Source organism: Sinocyclocheilus grahami, unplaced genomic scaffold (genome assembly GCF_001515645.1).
Source record: "Sinocyclocheilus grahami isolate Dianchi unplaced genomic scaffold, SAMN03320097.WGS_v1.1 scaffold99.1, whole genome shotgun sequence".
Lineage (NCBI taxonomy): Eukaryota > Metazoa > Chordata > Actinopteri > Cypriniformes > Cyprinidae > Sinocyclocheilus > Sinocyclocheilus grahami.
This window is the reverse complement of record NW_015505278.1, coordinates 374,104-385,414: the sequence shown is the minus strand read 5'-3', so window position 1 is coordinate 385,414 and position 11,311 is coordinate 374,104.

The following is an 11,311-nucleotide window of genomic DNA, read 5'->3' as shown; positions in this document are numbered from 1 at the left end:
AATTAAATAATTATATGCGATGCAGTTCTAATACAGTTTATGCACTTTAATTATTTACATGCGTGTAGATTAAGTTCGTGCGTCACACAGCACAGTTCACAGTAAATGCTGTTCCACAGGAACTGTTATCATTTACATGTGTAGAGCGTCTCAAACTCCATCTCTGCATGTTGTTGTGAGTTTGGGTTTATTATAACGGTAATCTGGGAACGCAACATGTGCCATTTCATCAGATTTGTGAGGTAAATAATTTATAAATCTACGCAAACACAGGAGAATACATTGCGGTTTCAAAATTAAAGCTCAAACCCTCACTCTGAGTTTACATGTTTTGATGTCCACATATTAATTTAATTACAGTGGCTATAGCATTTTTGTCCTAAAGAAATGGACAAATATTAAATATTACGTGGACATTTCAATTAAATGGTGCTTGGTCAATATTAAACAAGGATTAGATCGCACAGTAATGTGTAAAAACAATCGTCAGGCTGTTGGCGCCCTCTGCAGGCCTTTGTTGTAATGCGTAATGTACATTAGCTCTATTGTTTATAATACATTATGTTTTTTAACAATTTTGTTCAATAAAACCATATGATTTCTTGCTTTTGATACTTTATTTGAACTAATAATTATTGCCTCATTGCTATTATTTATGTATTTTAAGTAATTTTAAAGGCTATTGTTCACTTACATCTATTTTTATTACCACAAAAAAAATTATAATAATTATAGGGCACTATGAAATCCGTTTTATTTCAAAATTCATTTTTTTCCATTTTCATTTGTCTATATTCTGTTTTAATGGTTAAATTATATTTTATTAATCAAAAAGCCTTTCTAATTTATTATTTAGTACACTAGAACACGTGGATATGTTGTCATTCTCTTACACTATAATACTGATCTTTGATTTCAGTGATTTGGACTATGAGATGGACACTTGCTTCTTGCACTCTATGTTGCACTTTACTTTTGGATTTCATTTGGTTTAATGAAATATAGTTTAATAAAATATTCTTATATTAAATTGTTGATTTTTTTGTGTGGTCCTGAAATTAATCGGTTAGATTAATTGATTAATCGATAAATTAGTCGATAGATTAATCGAAATAAAAATAGTCATTAGTGGCAGCCCTAATATTGTGATAAATCATTATATATAAAAATATATAATCACGCCTACCTCAAATCTTGTAAAGGAGATATACACTATTACCTCAAAGTAATCAGACTTAATTTCATCAGGCGCATGGTAAAACGGGTAAAAACTAAATCAGCATCTGGGGATCAGAATATTACAAGGATGAACTCTTCTTACTTCAGCTACCAAGGAAGCACCCAGCAACCACCCAGAACACCCTAGCAACTGCATAGCAACACGCTGGAAGATATCTACAATATCTTAGTATCAGGGCAGTGAGTTTTGCAAACATTTTCATTCACAAATCTAGTTACTGTCATCTCTGTCATTACCATCATCATCAATGGCATATTTAATCATTCCCTCCAGTCTCTCTTTCTCACTGTCATCTAATATGTATGCATATATAAGAAAAAATGCTTTTTTCTTACAACTGTCTTTCATGTGTAATCAAACACTCTCTGCTCTCCTCCTCTTCACTTCTTCCATGACTCTGTCTATTTAAGGACAATCTCTTGAGCCAGACAAATATCTCAGTAAATGATCCTTTCTTTCGTTCTCTCTCACAGTGAAGAGCACCAATTCTCATCCATCAAATGCAATCCTAAACTTTGCAATCATGTGTGTGAGTGTGTATGGGTTCAGTTTTCCCTACAATGTGGGCACCACCAATGATACATTGAGGAAAATGGCTTAAAAAGTACTAAATATTGACTCAATAAAAAAGTAAAAATGCAAAAAGCTTGTGAAGATTATATTTAGTGGTATGGGAGAGAAATAAAGCACAGTATAAAACCAACAGAATCAATGGAATGCCAGAAAACAATCTTTTTGTGATGCTTGCACGTGCTGGTACACTCTTAAAAATAAAGGTGCTTCACAATGCCATAGAAGAACCTTTTTGTCTAAATGGTTCCATAAAGAACCTTTAACATCTGAAGAACCTTTCTGTTTGACAAAAGGTTCTTTGTGGCGAAAGAAGGTTCTTCAGTTTACAAAAAGGTAAGAAAGAGATGGTTCTTTAAAGAACTTTTGACTGAATGGTTCTTTGTGGAACCAAAAATGGTTCTTCTATGGCATCGCTTGAAGAACCTTTTGAAGCACCTTTATTTTTAAGAGTGTATATGCCTTTAAGAACATTTGTCCTTGTGTATTAGTGTATTTGTGCATGTGTGTGTGGTTTCATGTCCTTCACAGCTACAGTATCTCAGGAGTCACGGCACGTTGCTGTAATCACCAGGTGTCTGAGACTCAACTCAAACTCATTTTTCTGTAGAACTTACAATAGCCTACACAGATACACACATCCACACATCCACATTAACTAAACCCACACTGTCGGTCAATACAAAAGCATATATCAGAGTCAGTCATACTTACAAATATCACTCTATCACACAAATCGCAAACACAAATGAAAAAAAATATAATAATAAAATAAAATAGACAGCAAGGCTTCAGCAATCACAGAGTGCACGGCAAAGAAAATCAGCAGCCGGGGACCCAGCTGTGTGAGATAGAACCCGATATCGATCTGTGCTATCACTTCCTTTCAGCCAGTAAGGTACAGAGAAAAAAAATAATAATTCCACTTCTTAAAGTATAATTGATGTCATTTTACCAACGACACCTCGGAAGATAAATAATTTACAGATTTTTTCCCCCCTCACAGCTGGTTAGAGACAGGCCTGTGCAGACTAAAATCACACAATACCCCTGCTTCTTTACAATCAGGATTCAGAGAGACGATGAGAAAGTTCTAGGCGTTTCTGAGGTGAGTGATCTGCAAATTCTGCTGTGTTTAAAGGTGCAGTGTAATTTCTGCACTACTACCATCACAGAATTGCAAAACTATTTTCAAGCATGTTTCCTGAACACTCCTATTACCTTCCATTGGATGACAAACAGATAGTCTCACCCTAAAGTCATGCCATTGGTTGAGCCAATAGCTATGTTTCCATTACCCTATTTTAATGCGCATTTTGAAGTATCGCATTAGAAACGAGTGATGGAAACGTCAAATTTCAAATAAAAAAGTTTTTACGCTCGCTTGAGGTGGTTTTTGACTTGTTCGAAAAAGGGTTGATGAGAATAATGGGAGATGGAAATGCATTTTGCGAATAAATTCCTCCAAGCACATCAAAAAAGTCATGTGACTTTCACTATGGGACGGCAAAACCTGACTAACCAGCGGACCGATCTCATTCCACAGCATCTGAAATGTTGTTATGGTCATTCGGAAATGCACGAGCAAAGTCTGTCATCAAAGTATTTCTGTATAATTGCCTCCCAGAAATGTCTTACACGACTGCGTTCCCAAACAGCAGCATCCACCTCCGAAAGCAATGACTGCATTTATTGTGCTTCGTCTGCTCGCTCTGAGGCGCAAGTAATTTATCATATATGAAAATGATTATATTCTCCTACTTTTCTTAGTTATTTATAGTGCCATTTTATCAGGAAGTGACGATTTTGTTCTCTTTGACTTGTTGGATGGAAACGATGCTTGTTCGCAAATGTTTTATGCAATATTCCAGTTTTGCGCATAAGTTAAATTCGCACCTTTGGATGGTTGGGTGAATAAACAGAGCAATTATTTGATTGTAATTACTTACTTAGCTATGGATATTAAACTGGGAAAAGAAAAATATTTAAACATTAAACTTACATTACCTTTAATGTTGAGTCTAATGACATTATTTAGGAGCTGTATTCTTCTTGGACTGCTAATTAGGCTAATAATAACAAAGCTCTCATCATCAGAATAGGAAAACAAACTATATTTACACAGTTTATTTGCTTGTGTATCTGCATATGAAATTGAGGTAAATAACTGCAGGTGGGTTGTTGCTGTAACCTCACTGTAATTTTCTTTTGTAGTTTGCCAGTCAACTGACTATAAAAATGCTGTTCTACTTTCATTTGGTTTACTTGATCTCATGACCACCATACTTTGCCTTTGGCATTGTTAATGTGATAACGTCTCGGTTACGTATGTAACCCTCGTTCCCTGAAGCTGGCGAGAGAGGAGGGTGAGTGTGATACGGCTCTGGATCGTTCACAACCCCCCGTCCCTTCAGGGGACCCAGAGGTAGAAGAAATTGCTCTTTTGTCGAGTATTTGGGTACCACTAACCGCGAGGAAAAAAAGGAAACAAAAGATTCTCCGCCCTGCCCTCCTCCGGGGGAGGGAGTGGTGCGTTCACCTCTTGCTCTTTCGCTTACCACCAGGTCTGGCAGGGGCCTGGACGGGCGGGGCGGCTGCCCTGCGGCCGGCTCCTTGGCGCGGTCTTGCCTGGAGGCTGCTGCGGACGCTGCGCGGGAGCGGGGGTGGCGGCAGGGGGGCGCCCTCGGCGACGAGCGGGCTGAGGCGCTGCCGCTGGCGGCCGGGTGGAGGCAACAGCTGCACGCCGGGGCAGGATGTACCTGATGGCCTCAGTCTGCTTTTGGGCGGCGGAAAACTGACCAGTCCGCCCACCGCTAGAAGAAGGACGCCCCCGGCTGCCACCAGAGTGAACCCCAGATCTAGGCAGTGGCACGGGCACTCCGCCTCCTTGCAGGTAACGGAGTCTGGTCCACAACTCCGAGATGGTCATACTCCTGCAATGGGAGCATGAGTCATCGACGAAAGCCACCTCAGTGTGCTTCATGCCCAGGCACGAGAGGCAGCGATCGTGACCATCACCTGGCGCCAGGTAACGACCGCACCCAGAAATGCACGGATGGTATGACATCTTTAAAAAGACGCGTCTTTAAAAAGACGTTCCACCCGTGAAGCTCTTTTAGAATGGAAATTGCTCTTTTAATGTGCTGAAGCGCACAGGGGAGATGGCCGTCTGCAACACACACAGGGGTAGTGCAGCCTGCTGTGTGCAACCCACTCGACACGGGAAAACCACCACCGCTGAAGCGCCGTCCACCAGCACGAGAGCCCACCGAAGAGCGTGCTTGACTGTAGTTTATCCCTACTGCAGAGGTCAGGAGCAGAACGATAGAACCGCTCGGCTCCGAAGCGAAAAGCTGAATATGCGCTGCACCTGCTGCCTACTTATACTCACGCTGTGATCAGCAGCAGCTGGATGCAATAATCGCATGCCAATGTGCATTGGCTCGTTTAGTTTACACTCTAAGTAGATTGGTCCCTCTAAGCGAGATCCCAATTCGTCGGTCCTCCGACGTGACGTCGAGAGTGACTGACTGAAAGGGAACTGTATGTGAAGACTAATGATGTCAAAGGTAGCAAAAAGTGTTTCCCTCATAACATCGCATCCTTTAATTTATATTCACAAGGTCCATAATTAAAACTTTAGCTAAACAAATAAATGCAAAATGGGCTTTGGTGAGTAAATGTACGTAAATGTAGTTACTATATTACAATATCTTCTAAGTAAATCTGCATTTCTCTAGACTGCATTCTGAGATTTCAATAAAATTTATTTTATGCTTTCTGACACTTAGCCAACAAAAATATTACAAACAAAATCTAGACAAGCCTTGTTACTAACAGGTGTGGATTTAAAGAGACTGGTTTGAATATGATGCTGCAGGTGACACAGTCATGTGCACTGTTTGACACAAATATCCATGGAAAGACGGAAAAATAATCATTTTGTCACTATAGGACAAATGTATCTTAATTATACATTGTAAAATACAGTTTTATATTTATTAAAAGAAAATATGAGTGGCTGCTAAATGCTCTCAAATCACTCGCCATTGGTAGGTGGTCGGTTAAAGCGATATGCACATTCTCAAGAGCAAATCATTAGCAGAACAGGACTGTAAGTACTCTAACAGCAGTTCACAGCATAATCCCTCTGCACAGCAGCCTTGTACCTCCAACCTGGACGGACAGTTTAATCGCTAAACTCTGCTGCTCCTTACTGTTCTACCATAGCAATCAACATCTGCTTTCAACAGGGTCAGTCTGTTTGAAGTTCTGAAGAAGACAGCATGTGATGAAGAGCAATTTGGAGATAATTTCGATTACTCCTGCGATTCCTGCAGGGATGAAAATAACTAATTTCAAAACAGTAATGTGCTCTGTTCTACATCAAATGGACCATTGACACGCTATATACAATCTCAATTAGGAGTGTCAATGGTCCACTTGAGAGATAGGTGGCTGTAATGCACTTATTAGTCTGTGATCCACCATAAAGCAAGAAGAAGGAGAAGCCGCCTCATGCGCCTGCTGTTGAGAACGTGCTCAGGAGGACGCGCCACCACTCAGGACAGTTCGAACAGTTCGGACATTGCGTGAATCAGAGGTTAAAAACTATATAAATACTGTTCAGTTTCTTGCACAGACCGATCGTTTTGTGTCTTTACACATCAATGTATCGTCACGAGCCGCAGGGTTTAATTTGGTTTTGTTTGTGTTTTTTTTACTCTCAAAGCTGTGATTCCCATTCACTTCCATTATAAGACTGACAGACTGCAAAGGTTTGAGTTAAAAATCTTTGTTTGTGTTCTACTGAAGAATCAAAGTCACCTACATCTTGGATGCCCTGGGGGTAAGCAGATAAACATCAGATTTTCTTCATTGGGTGAACTATCCCTTTAAGACATAAAACATAGCGCACACAAAGATTGTGTAAAACTGTGTGGTTAAATAGATTAAACTGTTTATGGATACTCTTTAGTGATGAATGCTGTAAAAGTATTAATGGAGTACATTTGACAAGAAAATACTTTTTTAGTTTTTATCATGAATATTATTTCATCTCTGTGTTATTTGCAGTTTCTTTGTAATTATGTGTGACATTTACTAGCAATTTCTGAGTGAATTTTTTTTCCAATGAACTTGAAATGCAATGCATTCTGGGATTGCCACGTCCATAAAGACTGCATGCACTGCTGCTTTAGTTTGGCTAAAAGATGTTATCTTTGAAGTTGTTGGGTGAAATATCGCTGACAAAGTCCAGCCATTTCAAGAAGTATCCAAGCAATCAGGAATTTGCATGAGGGTGATAGATTTCCCCCAGCAGATTTCCATTTGACCAATAGACAGTTGCTTGGTATAAAAGTGACTTCTGCGTGAGCTGTGCTTCACATATCACCACACTTTTGACAACAGACAATGAAACATTTTTGCTGGCAAAATGTCAACAAAATTTCACTTATATAGTGCTTTCTAGGTAGACCGCTCAATTGATTTTTCATGAGAAATAGTGCTGGATGTCTATCTATTACTCCGTTAGGCCTAATACACTGACCTGCACTCACTCTGTCAAGCAAATGCAGTGCGAACATCTGTCGGTCTCTCACTGCAGTCTGCGTTGACTTCCGGTTGTCAGGGTCATGTAAAGAGAGAGGGCCCCAACGGGTGCTTAATCTTACTGAGCTCCAGTTACACAATGCTGTTGTGTGCTACACTCTTAAAAATAAAGGTGCTTCACGATGCCATAGAAGAACCTTTTTGTCTAAATGGTTCCATAAAGAACCTTTAATATCTGAAGAACCTTTCTGTTTCACAAAAGGTTCTTTGTGGTGAAAGAAGGTTCTTCAGATTACAAAAAGGTAAGAAAGAGATGGTTCTTTAAAGAACCTTTGACTGAATGGTTCTTTGTGGAACCAAAAATGGTTCTTCTATGGCAGGGGTGGCGAACTCCGGGCCTGGAGAGCCGCAGCCCTGCAGAGTTCAGTTCCAACCCTAATTAAAACTCACCCAGGACCGACGTTCGCCACCCCTGTTCTATGGCATCGCTTGTAGAGAGAACATTTCACTCCCTGAGTCCCTGCAATGAATTTTTCAGACTGGTGGTTTGCGTACAAATGCCAGGAAAAGTGAATACTGGCACCAGCCATCCTCAGGCATGAAGCAACCTAGAGCCCTAAATATGCCTGGGATCCTTGACAGCTGCAAGAAAATTAATAAAACATGTTGTAAAAGTGTAAACATGCAAAAGACTTCATGAAATGTTTAAAATCAACATAAATTAATTAAGAGATGAGACGAGACGAGACGAGACGAGACGAGACGAGAGGAGAGGAGAGGAGAGAAGAGAAGCCCTACTGTTCAAAAGGTTTGGGTCCGCAAGATTTTTCTTTAAAAAAAAAAATCTAAATTCAAGAAATTAATATTTAAATTTTGCAAGGGTGCATTAAAATAAAAACCATATCACTCTTAAAAATAAAGGTGCTTCACAATGCCATAGAAGAACCTTTTTGTCTAAATGGTTTCATAAAGAACCTTTAAAATCTGAAGAACCTTCTTTCGCAACAAATAACCTTTTGTGAAACAGAAAGGTTCTTCAGATATTAAAGGTTCTTTATGAAACCATTTAGACAAAAAGGTTCTTCTATGGCATCGCTTGAAGAACCTTTTGAAGCACCTTTATTATAAAACAGTATAGCTCTTGAATGCAAGAGTTACAGATGTGTGATCAATACACTGAAAGTGATAGAGCCTTCACTGAGACTGATGTGTAAACACACACACACACACATACACACACACACACACACACACACACACGGTCTCAGAGGAGAGAGGTGTGTCACACTTTGCAATTGAGGTGTGTTAAGACAGGCAGATACAACAATTACAATCGTTTCTCCATTATTCCCCTGTCTCCATTTAAAATCCCTCTCTCTTTCTCTTTCTCTCTCTCGATTTCTTACAGACTCACACACATAGAATCAATCTCCTTTCAAAATCAGCCATGTAATTGCTGTAAATGAGTCTGCTGTAATGAAATCCATTTAACAATAAGAGACCACAGGGATTCAATGCAGTGTTCATGAAGGATGGCCAATAGAATCTGTGATCAGATATTGACAGACCGACATAGTTATGCAAAGGCCTCACATTCTCAGTGTCTGTCTGTCTATTTACAAAATATGTTCTACACACACTATCAGTCAAAAGTTTGGACAAACTACCTCATTCATATTTTTCCAAATTGTAAAGAATTAGAGAAACAAATCTATGGCTTACAGGACCAAAAAGCTTCCATTCTTCAAGTAGCTGCCACTTTCGCTGATAAGAGCTTGGCATTCTCTCCAGCAGCTTCATGAGGTGCCCCCTGGCATGCTGCTTTTCTTTCACTCTCACGTCCAACTGGTCCATTTAAGGCATGCATTCCAACTGACCTCACTGTTCTCTTTTTAAAAGTTTTTTGTCATTTAGTGCCATTCAAAACACAAAGACTATTAGGTTCATTTCTGTCCATCCATGAGTACAATATCACAATGGAAGAAGAAAGTCTTCCACTGAACTGAAGCGTCTACTAGTCTCCACTATACGTCTCTTAATGCTCACCAAGGCTGCAATTATTTGATCAAAAATACAGTGAAAATATTTTGAAATATTTTCAGTTTAAATATATTTTGAAATGTAATTTACTTTTGTGAGGTCATAACTTGGTACACAAAAACATTTCTTATTATTATGACAGTTAACAACAGTTGAGCTACTTAATATTTTTGTGGAAACTGCAATATATTTTAACACATTTTACATTTGATAAATAGAAAATGTAAAAAAAAAAAAAAAAACAGCATTTATTTGAATATAATTTCACCAACATAAAACAACATAAAAGTCTTTACTATCACGTCTAATCAGCTTAATGCATCATTGGTGAACATAAGTGGTAAAAAAAATCATACTGAACACAACATATATTTATATTTATGCATTCAGCAGACCCTTTTATCCAAATTTATTGACTAGGAAACAAGCTACAGCAGAAGTGAAATGCAGAGAAGAGTGTACCTGGTATTCCTTACATTCATGTGTGTGTGTGTGTGTGTGTGTGTGTGCGTGTGCGTGTGTTTATATATACATACTGTATATAGTCATAATTTGTGTTCCTTGAACAAAATGCAGACATTTCAAGCTTTTCAGGAAGAAAATGGTATATGAATAGGTATATATAGTCTGTGGAGGGTTTATATAAGCTTTTACTTGTGTGAAGTGAAGTCCTTGGAGAGCATGTGGGAAAAACAGCATGCGAAGACAGAGGAAAGAGTGTGAGCTGATTTGACGTGAGCAGGGCCAGACCTTGGAGAATCGTTCAAAAGAAAGAGCACATTGAGAGTGGAGGAGTGTGAGCAGAGGATTTCTTTGTGCAGGTAATGAAGTCTGTCTGCAGCTTGCTGACTCTCTGGTGTAAAGATCCTGATGCAGCCCGCTGAACAGGTATGATAGACTAAATCTGTCACCATTCAATATGGTTCCTTGGATACAGATTAAACCAAGACCAAGACAAAGAACTCTCAATGGAGAATCAGCACTGACCACGCAGTTTAATCCATGACCGGGGTTGATACGCTTCTGCTCTATGTACACACTACTCTCTCGCTGTCACCTCTTTTTCTCATGACACGACCTCTCAAATATATCCCTTAATGTATAAACATTTACAGAGGACTCTATGGTGCCTAGAGTATTTTCTTTGACTTGGGGAAAAAGGTATTTATAAAGAAAATGAAAAAAAAAAAACGTGTAAAAAGAAATAAAAAATGTATATTCAAGATATTTAAGATATTTACTGTATATTCAATACATAAAGCCTACTTCTCACTGTCAAAATATTAATAAATATTCTAAATAAATATAAATGTAATCTATAAAAAATATTTATAAATTATAAATATTAAATACCCAATGAGAATCAGTGCTGACAATAAAAAAACAACAACAATTTATTGACAATTTGGGGGTGAGATATTTAGATTTAGCTTTCATTTATTAATAACTTAAAAAATACACTAAAATGTTACAAAGATATTCATATTAAATATATAAAACTTACTTCTCACTGTCATAATGTTTTTTTTAATCATTACTAACACATATTTTAAAAGCATAATACATTAAAAACTGTAAAGATATCTATTTTAATTATATAAAGCCTATTTCTCATCAATTGTAAAAAAATTTAAAAAATAAACATTTTTTAAAAAGCTGTCAGTAAATATTAACAAATCATAATTACAATAATGTGAATTATTAAAATTCTACATAAATCATAAGAAATAATAATGAACGAATAATTAATTACATTTATATAGCGCTTTTCTAGGCACTCAAAGCGCTTTACATTGTCAGGGGGTATCTCCTCATCCACCACCAGTGGAACACAATGAATGTATGAAAAGATTGGGGGGTGGACTTTTTTTATTTTGATACATAATATGACATGTTCCTAACAGATTT